Source organism: Pieris rapae, chromosome 17 (assembly GCF_905147795.1).
Source record: "Pieris rapae chromosome 17, ilPieRapa1.1, whole genome shotgun sequence".
NCBI classification, from domain to species: Eukaryota; Metazoa; Arthropoda; class Insecta; order Lepidoptera; family Pieridae; genus Pieris; species Pieris rapae.
Window position 1 is genome coordinate 671,190 of NC_059525.1, and position 16,050 is coordinate 687,239.

The 16,050-nt window shown below is 32.3% G+C and overlaps 1 protein-coding gene across 7 annotated transcripts in view; it reads left to right on the forward strand.

Annotated features, from left to right (window-relative positions):
• Window positions 1-16,050, forward strand: part of LOC110998329 (teneurin-m) — a 198,803-nt gene that overhangs the window by 96,152 nt on the left and 86,601 nt on the right. The window contains exon 1 of one of the 7 annotated variants that reach the window (XM_022266902.2): window positions 13,427-13,468. The exons of the other annotated variants lie outside the window; for them this stretch is intronic. The gene's annotated coding sequence lies outside the window, so the exon portion shown is untranslated. Of the gene's footprint in view, window positions 1-13,426; window positions 13,469-16,050 lie in introns of those variants that run through there. 7 annotated transcript variants of the gene reach the window in all.

Here is a 16,050-nt window from a genome sequence, read left to right on the forward strand (position 1 = left end):
GATACCTGATATGAATTTCGTTAAGCTATTGAATTTAAAAACACTATATGTCGTAAATAAATTCCCCATCAACATTAACAATACTTTTGAACCCTAGAAAGCCATTAACAATATTTTGAACCATAGAAGCTGTATGCCGAAAGAATTTATTTATAGGCATCCAGAATTAGTAGTGAGTTTATGTGTAGGCTTGAATATGATACGACATTTAAATAAAAATATAGCAATGGGTTAGGATATTTTATTTAGACAGGACGGCACTGAGTAGACTGAACACATAGGGTCGAAGCACTTTAGACCGCGGTACCATGGTAGCGTCTACCCGTTCTTACCGGTTTAACAAATCTTCGTACAGCACGTGTATATGGTGATGCAGGGACAGCAAGGGCCGCAGCATCCTCCACAGCAACCGCCGCAAGGTCCACACCTGAGAAGAAATAAAGGTGAAGAAAACAATAACATAATTTTTTTGAACAGTATCTTGATATACTTACATTTTGACTGATTAAGATTTATACGACTGAAGGTGAAGCTAAAAACTGTATTTCTATTGTGTAATTGAAATTATTGCGATTTTTTATACTTTTTTTGTTGATTTCGCTCCGGAGATTTTTTTGAACTATTTTTTGTTCTCATTTGGCAGGCTATTTATATGATAATGCGTTTGAAAAGGGAAGAGTTTTTCAATATTTCAAAAGAGGATTTAATATAGAGGTTTTATATGATGTATTATTAGGGTACTAACACATATATCTCATCTCGTCATTATTTTAAAGAAATTGTCAATAAATACGAAAAAACTTCTTTTAAATAAATATTTATTGCTAGGTATTATATTTTCTATGCCTTATTAACTTTATTAACTGTATAGTGTATAACACAATGTAATGCCTTAATAAAAAAATAAATAAAACACTGTAGCGATACTTTGATACATGGTTCAACTTTTATTAAACTGGTTATAGATAAATAGAAATGAACGATGAAAATATTTCAATTATTTTTATTTCTTCTATTTAATAAAATTCTTGTAGTGTATCAATTAATAAAGTAAAGTATCAATCATACATAGTTTTTATATAAATATTACTGAACGATTTACTCGATTAAATATTATTGCATAAACAACAAATTGCATATATTGGTTATGTATTTTATTACTAATTATTTTAATAATAGTAAACGAAAAATCCTTGATGAGTCATGATTTCTGTGCTCTACACATGTCCTGGAATTATAAGGCAGGCCGGATCTCTCACGATGTTAATCTTTAACGTAATAGCAAGTAGTTGTTTGGCACAGAAAACGTTTTGGTGCACAGCTGGGATTGAAATGTGCAACCCTTTCTCAGTCCCACACTTAGACCACCACTACACTCATTAATTCTTTAATTGAACAATATATCTTATTCTTAACACGCTATAGATTAAAAAGAATGTAGTTTATTTTTAATATATGTGTTCTTCTTCTTATATGGATGTGTTCTTCTTTAGATACTATCAAAAACATTGACCCTTTTTCGCACTCCACTACTGCTTTGTTTAAGAGTAGAATAAAGCAACTGTTAATGTCTTAACTCTATTATTATGTGTGTTGTTGTCATGTTTTATTTTTATTTTTTGTATCATATGGTTGTATAAGTGTAACCCGTTGTGGATGCATCCAGTGTGTTTGTATTGTGTTTTATTTTTGACTTTGTTTTTATTATAAGGATGTTTCTGTTTGGTTCCCGAATAAATAAATAAATAAATATATAGTCTCTCTGGCAGACTTACCAGCACCCCTATGTGAACTAGCTAACACGGCTTGTCCAATCCATATACTAAACCGTTTTACAACATTTGTATATTATAATAATTATTAAAGTCTATCAGTATCGATCAACACCTTTATATATATTAGGACTATACTGGCATGTAATTTCATATTAAAAAGAATAAAATGACATTCGAAAAAGAAACATACGAGTGGCAGATGATTATTGTGTTTCAACAAATGCACACGAATGTTTTGTAAATAAATAATTAGGCTATAAATAACGTAACATTGATTCCAATGGTCTACTTATAGTAGATTAATAGAGATAGCTAGCATTTATTTATAAGTGAACCATTCCCGGTGGACTGAATTCGATCACATTTCTGTCTGAGTCACGCAACCACGTAAGGCACTTCGATGAAGGTCACTACTTTGTTTAAATAATAAAATTTAATTAGAGTTTAATTAATCAACAAAATTCTCGATCCGCTTAGACAAATAGTATGGCTATCAATTCTATATAAATAAAATTGTCATCTAACAATGTTAGTTTCCATACTCCTCCGAAACGACCGTTTCTTATGAAATTTATTTGCATATTCAGTAGGTCTGAGAATCGGCTATTATCTATCTTTTGAATACCTAAACCATAAGTCCAGCCCAATATTTTTTTAAACAATTTTTATAATGAGAAAGCATACATATAAATACAAAAACTAATTTTCAGGCCTCTAGATTTAACCCCTGTTGATTAGAAGTTTACGACATGAACTCTGAGGTACATATGGAGAAAAAATCACAGAACAACCTAAAAAGTTTTCATTCCGGAAAACAGAACAGTCTCTGGGGTGGCATAGCAAAATGTTCCTGTTTGTATGGTACTAAAAAGGTAGGCTAAGCATTAAGAAGAAACGAAGTTCGCGGGGGCAGCATAGCATAACTAAAAATGAATCGACAAATATTTTCCTAAGATCGACAACTGGTCTTTTATTTTTCATTAAAACAAATATTGTTAACAGTATTCTATACGTGGATAATAAGCTACTAAAAAGATAGGCTTAGTAAAAAAATATATTATGGCGACGGGAAGTTTCGGGGGCTAAATAAACATGAGTTACACAAGACGTAAAAAAGTACTACTAGTACTAAATATATATAATAATTAAATTTTAACAGAATATTTAATTAAACGTAGTAAGATAAATGTCCTTGTAAGCGTAAGGATATGGTGACTCATAACAGTGGAACAGGTTTTTTTAATATCATTGAAATATAATATGTTTACTATTATTTTGGCGTTTTTACTCCAACTTCGATTTTATTCCCTTTGGAGTAGCCTCTTGTATAGTGGGGTTCAGGTGCAGAGACTAAATAACACTGGTACATAGTACCGGTGACACCAGATTTGGTGCTTTCCTCACTCAACGAATAAGTATCGCAATACAGCGAAGAAATGCTGCCAGAGTTAAAGGTACACTGCCATAGGGTTATATTTACTTTAATTATAAATTTGGTTTAATTTTCTAATTTATTATTACTATGTAGGTTAAGAAAATTATAAATACCGTTTATTTAATTGTTATGACTCGTAATAAACTGATAAATTATTATGTATAAATTAATAAATTGATAGGCAAAAAATCGAGATACGTTTTGGAAGGTTTTAGACCCGTAAAGCGGGCTCTCAGGTCAAAATAAACTCATTAAAAATCACTAGAGGGCGTGCGTGTTACCGCATTAAATAAATATCCCTTTATCACCGGCACACATTCAGGTCATTAACCTAAGGCCTGAAACATAACATCGATTTTCTTATCTTAACGTTTGATTAATTGGATTATTTATTTATCATTATAATTATTTTTTTATTATATTTTAATTTTAATTGAATTAATTAAAGTTAATGAAATTTATACAAACAAACCTTTCTTTAATGTTTTTTTTACACATGTTATAGATTAATTAATCAATTATTAAAACTTTGGTGTATGCTTGTTATAAATAATAATTATACCTTAACTGCATTTGAAATTTATATTAATTTCAGAAACTTTAGAAAACTAATGTGTGAATTTAATTTTTAAAATATTTATAATACTTGCACAATTGGTTAAAGCATAAATAAGCTAGAATTATTTTGAGCTTACAAAGCTTCAAGTGGGAAAAACAAACGAAAGATTTTGGTAGTCCTTATTGCTATGTAATACAGTTTATTTTCACGTTTCAGCCAAGTTTAATTTGTTGTCGCAGTGTAAAGAATTTGTAGTGATACGTTTATATCTTCTATGCCCTGCTGTTTCATCCGGTTCGATACTGCCGCAGCGATAAGCAAATCAACCAGTGGCGCTGTTACCCTTGTGGTATTAGCATCAGGATTCCGTATCAGTCATCATTTATTTTTCTTTATTGTCATCTATGTAACGCATAACGGTTGTACGATTTCATTCTTCACCATAAGAGCGACTGTTAAATGCGAACATATATATAAACCTTAGAGTTGGGAGTCGCATGCCGAAGCCTCCAGGGAAACACTTCTCTTACGTGACTATATTTAAATATAAATTTAATGTATATAAATGTCCAGTTGAGTAAATGATCTAATATTTATAAATTTCTTGATTTTTAAGATGGATTTATTCTAAGGGTGGTCACACAGCCTGCTTTTGTGATGAGTCAAAAATATATGATGAGGAAAAAAATTAAATAAAAACAGGTCGTGTACTACTATTAGATATAAACATAAACTCTATGTAATTCTTCATAAACTCCGTACACCAAGTAATAAAGGCTATTTTTATCTAACAATTTGTATTAATTAGAGTATGTAAATTAAATTTGACTACTGAGTCAAATTTAATATACTGATATTCACTGTAAATATAAAGACTGTGAGAGACAGACACAGTTGTGTGTCTGTGTTTAGAGGTCAGCAGGATATTACAAAGCCACCCGTCAGATGCATCCGCGTTCAAATGAGAAACCGACTTTGCCTTTGTTCCGTCTGTAGTATTTTTAAACAACTCGAACAAGGAAGCTTTTAATTCGGCATTTCTAATATGCTAGGAAACTGCCATACGGCCAAAATATTTATTGTTAGTGCCTATATACGTGGTAATATATTGTATTTTTGTGTGTTAAATTTTTTCATTGATTTAGAGTCATAAAACTGGATTGTGGTTTTTTTTAATTAATAAAAAAACCTATATACTAAGGATTGACACTCAGATAAGCGTATTAGAATTTTAAATAGATTTTTTTAACAAATTATATTATGACATAGTAATGCCCTAACAGGTGGGAATTCAAAAGATGGCCACACAATCATTGATCAAGTTTTCTTTGTATACTATGTGTAATCGTTTGTAAATATTTTAAGAAGATCTTCCACGTAAGTACTATTGGAAATAAATTAAAACAAATATGCTTTTTGATATTTTATTATTAAATATGAGCCGTCCTCCATCGTAACATCCCACAGTTGATATTTCATTTATCATAAGGAGTTTACATAATACCTGACCCGAAAACTTCAAAAGGGCGTCCAATAAAGAAGATTAAAACTATAGAAGGGCGCTATTACGCCTCGCTCGAATTCCCAGTATATCAGTCCTAACTGCCTCCGACGAGGCAAGGGGCAAAGTCGGCATACACATGACCAGCAAGTTCAGTACTTCATTACAGGGTAATCTGCAAGCCAATTTTAGCGAGGCTCATAATTTTTGTTATATAGGCTCTATCAATTGTTTTATAATATTTTAGGTATGATTCTATCTAAATCCGTTAGCATCGCGTTTGTATTTGTTTGTGTATGTGTATTGGAATGTGTTAATGATTTGTATATAACACAGAATAATTATTTTTATTATTGCTAAACTAGAATATTGCTTTGATCTTAATTCAAATTTATACTTGGCAACCCGACAGACTTTGTCCTGTACACATTTTAAATATGTACCTACAAATAAATCGTCTAAATGTAAATGTAAATCTAAAATATTTTCGAATTGAACAGACATAAATTTCACCAAAACCTGTCTAAGCGTTTAGAGTTTTTGTACAAGCGATCAGAAACGAATTGTATTGTAAAATTAAAAAGTTAATGTCTACGTTTTTATTATATATTACATATGTTTCTCATAGTTTAAAACTTCCCTTTTCGTCGTTAAAAAGGAGGCGAACGGGCAGTAGGCTCATCTGATGTTTAGGCATACCGCCGCCCATGGCCACTCATATTGCCATAAGTAATTGGTACGCTCTTTTCTGCAATTACAATAAGTCGAATAGATTCGAAAATACTTCAGTAGACAGCTGATTCGATAGACAGCAGTGGTGCACGGCAAACACTGAAGGGCGTAGTGGTGAAACGGGTAGAATTTCGTATTCTGCCTCGACGCCCCAAAAGCTGCAGGCACTTCTTTTCAAGTTCTCTAAAATTCATGGTAAATGCAAAACTTCTACAAATATTTCAATATCACAATTAGTCAAATCGAACAGCCATTTTCGAGTTTTAACACAGCAATTAATTTATATATAGTCTTATATTTCACTTACTTTATTGTACATACAGTTTTGTTAAGTTGTTTAAATGCTTATTCAACACAAAGGCTTACATATAGACGAAGATAAACAAACAGATGCGACCGAGTCCTCAAACCCCATTGTGAATTCGGTTCCAGATTTATTTAAATAGCAGACCTTTGATTGCAAAAGCTCGTTATGAAACCACATAATTTGCGCACACGCTGCTTTAATTACAAGGGAATAAGGTTTGTATTTGAATAAAAAATCGATTTTAAACTGGTAGCTAACCCCTTCGTTAATAAGAGGGTGAAAGGTTTTGTGTGATTGTTTCTTTTTAGCGTCAAATGCATCGGTTACGTTTGATATGATAATTCAGTTAATAGGATGAGAGAGTGGTCGTGTAGATGCATTTGCTAAATAATTCATCTGATACACCGATATAAAGGATTAGTACTACTTAAAATGTTAGGTATAGGAATATGTTCCTTACTGAAGCTTTTATATACTATTTAAACAATAAATAAAAATAAATTAGTGGTGTTTATATGTTTTTAGGTCTAATCTGGGGGTCGGATTTCTGTTTCATGATAATTAGTCAATCTAATAGGAAAGTAGGTGATCAGCCTCCAGTGTGACTTTTTTGGTCTTAAGCAAGCTGGTTCCCATTACGATTTTTTCTTTCACCGTTTGAGCAAATGTTAAAATACCCACATAGAAAGAAATTATATTAGTGCACAGCTGCATGTGTGATGAGGGAATCACACTGAAGCCAATAGGTCAACACTGCTCGTATTACAGTAATAAATTATATCTATTTTTATATTGATTTTCAAGTTTATCAAAAATATTAATAAAACATGCAAATGGATACTCATTTACATGTTACATTTCAGTGTGACTTTAAAAATCCTGTTGGTACCCTTAGTAGAACCCGAAACCTATCATCATAATTAGAAACACAAAAGTAAACCCAGGGAACGGTTTTAATTGTAAATTGAATTAGACGAAATCAACTTCCGCGGGTAGTCGAGCAAATTTCGGCCGTTAATGACGGGGAGGGTGGGCCAAAAAGAACTCTCGGAAACTCCGCCAGGTTTTTTGATTAACCGAAAATTTTTATACTTTATGGTCGTAATTAATGGAATGCTACATGACGTATCCCCAGTGATTAGGCGTTTTTTGCACGCATTTGATTAAGATTTCTACTTTACGTAATTGGATATTTACATGACTAGTAGCTTACTTAGAATTTTATAGCACAATAAATTCTGGTTCTTATCGTATTTTACATTAATAGGTAAGCCGCCGCCAAGATATTACAGCACGTAGTTCTAGGAAGAAGTTGCGATCGTTGAATAAGACGGAAATCTAGGAAAAATAACTCGCGAATAAAGAACTAACGACTCAGACCGAAGTTCGCTATCGATATTGCGTAATTGCTCCTTAAAACGGAATAAATTGCATCGCTCAAGAGAACTTTGTATTTTACGATATGTTTTAAAGTACGGCAGTTATATGTCGCAAATTTAGTACTTTGTTACTTGTAACTATACTCTATTTTGATGTGTTATATTTTTTGTGGTCTTTTGCGTATTCGATAAATAGGCAGGCTACTCGCTTGGTTTTGTGGGCCGACTGTTTCTACTATGAAATGAAAATCGGTTCACAGACATTAATACCGAGATAAAACATAAAAAGAAATTGCATTGGAATTAAACGCTGACTGAAATGGAAACGTAGTCAAACGAACTTACTAATCAAGAACATCTATCGATTTCATATAATTGCACCTTAAAATGGGACTATATTAAAGTCATCTAGTGGAACGGAAGAAATTTCGCTCCGCATCTTAATAAGAAGCCGAATATCCTAGATATCAGCGAACTGTTCGAATCGCCAGACTTCTTAATGAAATTTTCGGATTACGACTCGCCCCTGTTTCCCCTCCTCGTCTAACTACCGTCATTTCGTATAAGGCTATCTCGAGCAACGCGCGAAGGTGCAGTTTCAAGTTTTATGTGAAATTTATTCATAACGTTGTAATTTATCCTGCTGAGTAAAATGCTTGGCAATGGGTAGCGGGATGTTTTCGTTATTAGCGGGTTCGGTTTTAATTCCATAATTCTAAGTTATCGCCTCTGTATATTGAGAAAGTCTAAATTGCCTATTTCCAGCGAAATATGGCGCATTAACATTAATATGTATTTACAACTATAAACAATTTTATTCCAAAACCTTCTAAGTGTCAAATTAAAAATTCTAAATTTGAATTGGTCATGTTTAACATTATCTGTTGATGCGGGTTATCCATATAAAGTTGAAGAATTAAACTTCATTATAACCAAAATAGACATAGAACAAAGAAGTGCTAACACAAAGTGAGACGCAGTCATTATACATTCATAGTCGAATGACTGCGAGAATCTCCACCAGTTATTTCTTCGTATTCTCTTCGCGGTAACCGCACCGTGATAATATAATGGTCTTCTAAAGAAACTCGATTCTAAGAAACCTCTATTTGCTACGATTTAAATGTTCGCGTGTGTAAGCCTTTGTAAATAATAGTACGATTCTTCCTATACAAAGATTTCAGAAATTTTATGTGATAATATATCTTTCCTTACTTTTTTACTAACTATAAGTAAATGTATATATATTTTCTTCAGCTTATTCCCCGACTATATTGTCGTCAGAGGTATTAAGTAACTTATGTCTATGGATAACTTAGGTAAGTGCCATTTATAAGTAGGATGTGTACCTATTTATATTAACAACTTTTTTTTATAATATTTACAGCAGCTTATGTTCAGCATATTTTTTTGAAGTTTGTCTCAGTTATGTTCATTCCCATAATATGTTTAGTGTTGTATTTGTCGTAGTCATACATTCAATCAGGACATGCAAAACTGTCTCTTCAGCTGTATTACAAGGACAGGCAGCACATTTCTGAATCTGTTTACTTTCTGTATAGATTACTAACTATTAAGATGATTGTATCTGTGTAGCTCTTACGCAAAATGTATTGTGGAAATCGGGAAATTCAAGTAAAAAGTGTATTTAAAAACTTACGTGTAGAATACTGATCAGTTTGCCTATATTTATTTCATAGAATAGAACGAACAAAAGGATCTAATCTTATGTTGTTACCTATCAATAAACAGTCAATGCCAGAGGGCTCGTTGCGTTGCCAGCCTTTAAAAATTCCCTCTTTCCTTGAAGGAGGAAGTGGAATAAGTTACTTAAGTGGGAAACTGGTTTCACATAGTGGTGGCGGGGCAAAAACTACTTTACTACTAAGGCTAAGTTGTGGATCAACGGGCACTTAGGTGATACTTTTTGGTGAACAGGGGGCAAACGGTTAGGAGGCTCATCTGATGTTAAGTGATATCGCCGCCAATACAGATTGAATTTCGTGTTATACCTCGACGTCCTTTGATGAAACTCAGCAAAAATAGCGATAGAGTCAAAAATAAATGTATACTCTCAGAAATACATGAAAATTCTAACTAAGCTTAATATATAACTCATAAATAAAACTATAAAAACTTCGTTTAAAGGTTTCGTGTCAAGCAACAGTACCCCATTATTATTTTTAAATAGATGAAACGATAAATTTAATTTACACTATAATTTCTGTTTTGTTTACATAGAGTGGGCAAATTTAAAGTATTACTATGATTAAAATCACTGCTTAATTGCTTCGTTATTTATTGGTGTGCGATTAAAAGTGACCTTAGGTTTTACAACCAAATTGTTTGGCTTAACATTTTGTTGGAAGTAAATGTTTTATTTGTGTATTACTAACGTTTGAATATATTTCTAAACAAAATACAGACTGGTTTAGGCCCTTGGTATTGCAAACAACTTTGGCCTTTGCCGTAGCACATATCCCTTAGGTACAAAACAACCGAGTTCTTGGAGAACACATGGGTTACTCACCAACCCCCGCAAGACTAAGCATGTACTTAATTGCAGTATTACGAGTATGTATTGTATTATCAGGACTATTTTTCAATGAACTAAAATTCTTAATTCCATATGATGTCGAACGACTAAACCCAAATATAACTATCAAAACAGCCTTATCGCTGATGTCGCAAACTTGATATCGTCCAACAACGCACATGCGAGCCTTCTGAGAATGTGAGTGTCTATGGGCGGCAGTATTACTTAACATCAGGTCAACCACCTGATATAAAAAAGTCTTTGTGGTCAGCCGCACAAGACCGCAAGTCCCATTTCATATGTAGTGTACAGAGTGCAGTTTACTATTTATTTCCAGGATTTATCTTCATTGTATTCCCACTTGTCACGTACAAACGAGCTTTTTAATCTGTTTAATTTAAAACGCTTTATATTTGTGAAAGACGATAAACACGTGACATAATTAATTTATTAATGTTGAAATAAGCGAAAGTTAAATAATATTTGATTATTTATGTGTTTTATAGTAGATAGATTGTATTTATTATTATTATTATAGTTATAACTGAAAGATAAAATTACGTAGAAATATCTTAATAAATTAATAAATAAATATCTCGAAAAGGATTTAAAATTTAAAGTGAATCCCATGTATTTTTTATTCACAGTTGACTATGAGTTTTCGAATCTTCATTTTAAATCACATTTTCTCTTAAAGGCTCAAAACACGTACAAAACATGCATTCGTGTAGCGTGGTGCTAACAAGCTCCAATTCTATTACAAAATTAGTAGATGTCTTCGAAAACCTCCATTTTGCCAAATAACGCTCGACTTTTGACACGTACATATCCAAGCAATTTCCTTCTGGAGTACAACCTGTATATTATGGTATCAAAACTACTAATAAATAAACTTGCAGGAAATTTTAGAACTTACATAATTGTTAATTTAGTTACAGTATGTTTTTTAATTATTTATTTATAGACTTACATGTCTTCAAATATTAAGATTTTTTCCTTTAAAATAAAGCAGGTTAGTAGCTTCAGAGTGGGACTCTCATTCATGAGGTCTTATATTATTCTTGAGGTTTGGATTCCGGCTGTGCACAAATGGACGTCCTATGTGCGCATACTCGTATAAGTATTTATTTTAGGATCATTCGTTCAAACTCCAACCCACACACACACAGTACACAGTACTAAAATACCAACGAATGAAAGAATTTTAAATATAATAAAAAGCACAAATACTCAAAGCTTTTAACTAACATCAGCTAAGTAAATATGAAAGAATTTTAAGTAAATATTTCAAGATATTTTACCCAAAATCGTATAATCTTAACAAACTTTTACAGTAAAATGTTAAAATGGCAAACAGAAATCTAATTTATTTGTATGACGCGGGGAAAAATGAAATGTCATTATATTCAATTGTCCCATCTCAGCCCCTGTCAATAAAACAAAGCTGAAATAAAAAAAATAAGTCACAAAGTTTTATTAATGCTACAGCTATTGTTGGGATTTAGGCTTTTACTGTATAATGTTTCGAAATTCATTTAAGGCAGATTTTTTAAATGATTCTCGCAGTAGCGATCTGTCGGTCTTTGTACGCCTAGACATTTATAGCCTAAAATTATGTGATTAAAATATGTAATGTCATTCTAATGGTGAAAAAATAATTGAAATGGGCCCCGTTGTTTTTGAGTTTATTCGATACAGTAATTAAAATATTTCCTCTCATAATATATAAATAAAATTTACTCAGTCTGTATGTGCTTCGCATAGGTTGTGTAAATTCCGTGATTAAAACAGTAATGAATTAATTAGTATTACTTTTAAAACTTTTACAGTGCACACTCCCACTTTTAGTGGTTGCCTGGAAGAGATCGCTCGAAGGCGATAAGGCCGCCAGTTCCTTTCCTTTTCATTTAAATATTATGTTAATTTTTTATATTGTAATGTAACGAAGTGTTAATAAATAAATACATTATTTTTGCTTTACGCCATATTTTTAATATAAATTACCAAAAGCTCTCCATAATAAATTCAGCATTCAAACGTGAACAAAAATCTACTATTTTCTAGTTCATATCCTATAAAATAGTTTAAGTAATAAATTCGTCACATGTTCGGCGTAACTGTACATTAGAAATAAAGTTATATTCCCCAAATTTACAGTAACAAAAAGTACAAAAATGCCGATAGACCCCATTCTCATACTCACAAGTGTTTTCTTTACGGATATAGCACCCTTTCATCGTGTTTATCCTTTCTGGCTCTCCCCTTGTTGGTGTAATTTTGATGTTATTCCATTTTACTAACAAATGTTTGTCGTGGTAATGTTCTGTACAAGTGTTTGTGTAGTAAAAACAGTTCTTTATTCTCAATGAAGCTATAAGTTGTGGTTTTAACCCTTTCTAGGCTTCTTTTATTTTAAGTTTATAAGGCAAGGCAGAGTATTTTATATCTCCGTTCAGTTTCTTCATGTGATAACTTTTCGGTATAGTCTTAAGAAAATAATTTTACTTTATTAATGTATCACAAGACACTGTCTGCTCCTTCCTTGGTGCTCCTTCTTTGGATAGGGTTCTAAGTCAACCATATCCAAAATAAAAAGGTCAATTTTTTATCAAGTTATTTATTTTCTTAGACAATTTAATGAACTATGAAGTTATAAATTACCACAGTATCACGATAATTACTTGTACTATAAGAGCTAAGCGTAATCATTACTTTTTCATTCGCTTTAAATGAACATTATATGATAACATTTGAGTATAGAAATTTAAAATTCCGTCTCGTAGGACCAATAAAATCCATTAAAATTGTTCATACCTTCAATGTTGTAGTGATAAATACAGTGACCCTAGTAATAAATAAACACCTACAAACGGAAGTCCCATACATAACGTATTAAGTAATCCATTTACTTGTTTTATCGCACACAAATTCTGATATCGAATAATTACGTCATAAATTAAGGCTCGTTACATACACTGCGATTACACGCTGCCGCTCCAAGCTTAATCTGAAATTTATAACAAGAACACAATTAATGATAATGAATGAATCTTTATATTTACGTATTTTATATTTATATTAAGAAAGTATGGTATACATTTAGTCGGCTTTATCGCTTAGGAATACTATTATTAAACAACTTTAAAATAATAAATTATATATAATAATAAATAAATTTAATGTATTTTTTCTTTATTTACAGGTGAGCTATGCTTGGTTACTTGAGAAAGAGATGCTAAATATGGTGAGTTAAAAATAAAGAATTTTCCAGAAAATATAACTATTGTAGTACTTTCGCGAGTCCCAATTCGCTCATTATGGACGACCATACCGTCTTCAAGTTTCAAACATACTAACTTGTCCTACAGATTAAACAATTAACTAATCAAGCGTCACCAGAATGCCGCGGCACTAATCAAAGAACACCCCCCCTCCCACGGCCCCGTAGCTCAAGTTTTCAACTCAATCAGAGCTTTAATATTTGCACAAAACGAGGATAATTTTGTTAAACGGTTTTCGTTGGAGTTCTAAGTAACATAACGTTTGATATACGGGATATTAATTGCAGCGTGAACGCTTTAAAAAAAATGGATTTTTGTGAAGAACGCATTGTTAAAACGAACTACATGTATATATGTACATTTTGTAGAACAAATTTGAACTCTTTTTTATAATTTCAATGATAGATTTAATATTACCAGTTCATAAGGGCAGTTTTTGCCGCGCTCATAGGGTGCCGCGGAGCATAGGTTATGTGGAACCACCTGCCCACTGAAGTATATCCGAACCAATTACACTTAAGGTCATTCAAGAAGAAACTGCCTATTCTTAAAAGGCCGCATTCACGAGCCCTCTGGCAGTGTCCGTGGGCGGCGGTTTTCCTCGTAACAACCTCCCCATTAGCCCTTTATCTATAAAAAACCCTCTCCTGCTTTATCGAAAAGATTTTCAGCCACAAATACCTAATTATAAAATCAAACCATTTATAGAGATCAGATGAAAAAAGCTGAAGTTTCATATTTTTTTTTAGAATTGAATTGAGAAGTTGTAATCATTTTCGTGCGTTCTTAAACGAAATATTCCACCGTGTATTTCGACCAGTACGGTTATTAACGAGCTTCGTATTAATCCACCAATTAAAACTTTCGTGGTACAAAAACGTATTGAAAACAACTTGTTAGGTACTTTGATGTTCGCCTAATTCTTGACGTTTACCTTCGATTCGGGTCAGATTTTAACCCTGGGTAGTGAGTTGTATTTTGTATGATTTAGATTCAGAAATCAGAATTCCTAATATTACGTTCAAATAAATGTAATCGAATGTAACAGTAGACTCTTAAGGCGTGAAGCAGTTGTGCGACTCTCATTCTTGAGGTCGTAGGTTCAATCCCCGGCTGTGCACCAATGGACTTTCTCTCCTTTTGTTCATTTAACATGCGTTCGATCAGTGAAGGAAAACATCGTAAGGAAATCGGCTTGCCTTAGACCCAGAAAGTCGCCGGTGTGTGTCAGGCATAGGAGGCTGAACGGATATATTAAATTAACAAATGATCATGAAACAGATACAAAAATCTGAGGCCTTAATAAGGTTCTAGCTAGTTCCAGCTAGTTCCAGCTAGTTCCAGCTAGTTCTAGCTAGTTTTTGTCATTTTTAATGCGTGATCATTGCTACTTAAGGTAAATATTGTAAAAAAGTACTTTTATATTTTTTGCGTATCATAGAAAAAATGCGTAATACTCTAAAATATATTCCTCAACATTTGTCTCTTCTATTAATTATAGTAACAATATTTCAAAGTGCAAATCTGGCTTTTTCCTATAATAAAAAACACATTATGTTTCTCAGAACACTCAAAGTAATTAAATGCGTTACGCGAACCTTCGTTGGTTTGTACATTCCTTTCCATTAAAATAATTTCAGTATGTAACGTTAAAAATAATATAAGCTCTTACAGTCCCATACAACAGTTGATTCAATTCCATTATAGGTCTGAAAATAGGCTTCGTATATAAGTTTAATATGTAGAGGTATTGAGGAGGCACCGAAAGTGTGAGTCAACAGTAAGTAATATATGGAGGTTGAAAGTATTTTTTCAGGCGCGACTTGGCGTCTTTCATTTGCTAAAACATTCGCAATATCGGCCTAGTCTACAGACTTATTTAGAACTAGACAGGTCAACTTTTGAAAAACATTTTTAACAAGTTATTTGTTTACATCTTTGTAAAGCAAATACTCAGCATCTATAAGTATTTAAAAAAAGTACACATTAGGAGATGTATAAACATTTAATTATATGTCAACGAAATAAAAGAAACCCTAAAAGTATTGCATATATAGTTTTATTCGTAATTATTAAGATATATATTTAAAAAAACCTATCACATATAAGTACTATAAATATTAAACATTCAAGAAAAAAATATAGAAAACATGTCGCGTCTATAACGTAGCAAATCTTTACCAAGAAAGTGATGAATGCAGCGAGTTTGTTCACGTCAAGATGCGGAAATCTCAAAGAAACCCGTAGCGGAAACAAGTGAACCGCGCCCGCCCGCCCTGATTGGCAGCGAGGGCGGGCGGGTCTCAAAATTAAGACCTTTTTTCATTTCTCACCCTACATTTTGTTGGGTTTCGTAGCACTATTTTAATAATAAATCTATTATCAGTTCTAGTCTTGGGATATTTAGAAGTATTTTATATGCCAAATGTAATTTCGTAAGGATCACTGATGTGTTACTTGTTCTTAAAGCACCACAAGAACTACTTTATTTTAAAGTTCGTAAACTATCAAGTATAGATGTAACATCAATATATATCCGCAACGT